Below are 3081 nucleotides of genomic sequence, written 5' to 3'. Positions count from 1 at the left end.
GACCACTTTTTAAAAAACCAGATATTAGGAAAAAACCTGAAGGTTTTCTTTATTTTTTTTTTTTTTTTAGTTTATATTACCAACACTGGGTTTTATCTAGTTTGTTACTTTGTCCACTTTGATCTCATATGTGTGACATTCCTATGTGAGTATATCAATTTTGACCAGTTTAATTTATGAATAGTGCTGATCTGTGGCACTAAAGCTCAAAAGTAAAACATTACATATATAGAAAGACTATTTCTTTACTTTTTTTTTTTTTTTTTTTGCTTTTTCAGGTCAGCGTTCTCCAAAAGACTATCCAGACTGTAGATATTTGTGAACAGAATGAATCTTCAGCTTTCAAAGCAGGTACCAACTATGTTATAAATTCTCACTGGTACAGAATTCAGAAACACAGTGCAAATAATTAGGATTTTTTTCTTACTATACAGTGATAATGAATGTTTATAATAATGCCTCTTGGTAAGCTCGAGATTGTTTTGTATTTTTTTTTTCACCTTTCCATGATATTTTTGTTTGTTTATTTAATTATTTTTATTTATTGATTTTAGAGAGGGGGGAAGGGAGAGAAAGAGAGAGAGAAACATCAACCTGTTGTTCCACTTATTTATGCATTCATTGGTTGCTTCTTTTATGTGCCCAACTGGGGATTGAACCCACAACCTTGGCGTATTGGGCCAACACTCTAGCTGAGCTACCTGGCCAGAGCTCCGTGATGTTTCAATGGAGTAGAAATAAAGAATATATAATTGCCCCAGCTGGTTTGGCTCAGTGGATAGAGCGTCAACCTGTGGACTGAAGGGGCCCAGGTTCAATTCTGGCCAAGGGTACATGCCCAGGTTTCCGGCTTGGTCCCCAGTGTGGGGCCTGCAGGAGGCAGTTGATCAATGATTCTCTCTCATCATTAATGTTTCTATCTCTCTCCTCTTCTCCTTTCCTCTCTGAAATCAATAAAGATATAGATTTTTTTTTAAAAAAAAATAATGTATATATATATATAATTAACATGCTTATAGTGACAAGTTATAAAACAGACTTAGACAACTTCTGGAAGCAGAGTATTACTTAGCCTCTCTAAGCCTCAGTCATTTTATCGCTCTCTTTTAATGAAAATCTTAATTTTCTTCTTTTTATTGATATACTAGAGGCCCAGTGCACGAATTTGTGCACGGGTGGGGTCCAGCCAGTCCGCCCCAATCGGGGTCGATTGGGCCGGATCGGCCTTGGGGAGGGACCAGGTGGTTTGCCTGCCTGCCCTGCCCCTGATTTGGGGGGGGGGGGGCCCTGGTTGAACTCCCAGTCAAAGGGACAATTTGCATATTAGCCTTTTATTATATAGGATAATTTAAAATATAACATTATATTAGTTTCAAGTGTACAACATAATGGTTTGATATTTCTATATATTACAAGATGATTACAACAGTAAGTCTAGTTAACATCCATCATCACACATAGTTACAAATTTTCTTATGGTGAGTTCTTTTATGATTTATTCTCTTAGCATGGGCTTCTTGAATTATCCAAGGAATTAAATTTTGTTCTGTACAATTTTAGTGTTGCTTTTTAAAATATCCTATATAATAAAACCCTAATAATGCAAATCGATCAAACAATGGAACGACCAGTTGCTATGATGCTCACTGACCACCAGGGGGCAAACGCTCAATGCAGGAGCTGCCCCCTGGTGGTCAGTGTGCTCCCACAGCTGGAGCGCTGCTCAGCCAGAAGCCGGGCTCACAGCTGGTGAGCGCAGCAGTGGTTGTGGGAGCTTTTCCTGCCTCCACGGCAGTGCTAAGGAGCAGCAAGCCAAGCGGTAAGGAGTGAGCAGGCAGGCAGTTAGGAGTGAGGGGTCCCAGATTACAGTGGGACATCCCCCAAGGGGTTCCGGATTGCGAGAGGGTAGAGGCTGGGCTGAGGGACCTCCCTCCCCTGCACAAATTTTGTGCATTGGGCCTCTAGTATCTATAATAATAAAAGCATAATATGCTAATTAGACCAGACAGCCAAACGACCTTCTGGACATCATTCCGGACGTCCTTCCTGACAAAGCCGCAGCAGCAGGGGCCGATGCAGACGCGGTTAGGGGCGATCAGGCAGGCAGGCGAGTAGTTAGGGGTGATCATGCAGGCAAGCAGTTAGGGGTGACCAGGCAGGCAGGCAGGTGAGCAGTTAGGAGCCAGTGGTCCCGGATTGCGAGAGGGTGCAGGCTGGGCTGAGGGACACCCCCCCCCCCCGCCCCCCGCATGAATTTTGGGCACTGGGCCTCTAGGGTGGGTATGAATGTGGGTGTGTGTGTGTGTATATATATATATATATGCCTTAGGGGATATATATATATATATATGTATATGTATATATGTATATGCTTTCTGATTTCAGAGAGGAAGGGAGAGGGAGAGGGAGAGAGAGAAAAACATCAATGATGAGAGAGAATCATTGATTGGCTGCCTCCTGCACACCCGCTACTGGGGATGTGCCCGCAACCAAGGTATATGCCCTTGGCTGGAATCAAACCCGGGACCCTTCAGTCCGCAGTCCGACGCTCTATCCACTGAACCAAACCGGTTAGGGCTGCACACCCCCTATTGAGGATCAAGCTCAGAACCCGGGCATGTGCCCTGATTGGGAATTGAACTGTGACCTCCTAGTTCATAGGTCATTGCTCAACCACTGAGCTACACCAGCTGTGCAGTGTTGCTTTATTTTTAACAATAATTTTTAAAAAACTGGGGTGTTACATCATAAATCAAAAATGTTTTAGATTTTTGTTTATTTTTATTTCCCTTGCCCCTTTTCTGATTAAGATTTTTGCAAAGAAAAAAAGACACAGCTTTCAAAAGAAAAATTTAAGTAGTTTTGGTTCTTTCAGAGAAGATGGGATATTAATTATCCCGGGTGACTTCCGAGCGGAGGTCCCCTTATAGAGACTCCTATTTTGAAAAAATTAAGCGCTAAAGATAGTGGATGTTTTCCTTTTTCTACTTTTCCCTTCTCTTTTAGGTAAAGAAAACAGAACTCCTCTGCGAAAATAATTGTGCAAGTGGAGAGGAAAACAAAAGCAAATAAAAATCTGTT

Source organism: Myotis lucifugus, unplaced genomic scaffold, assembly GCF_000147115.1.
Source record: "Myotis lucifugus unplaced genomic scaffold, Myoluc2.0 scaffold_98, whole genome shotgun sequence".
NCBI lineage: Eukaryota > Metazoa > Chordata > Mammalia > Chiroptera > Vespertilionidae > Myotis > Myotis lucifugus.
Note: the sequence above shows the minus strand (reverse complement) of the source record.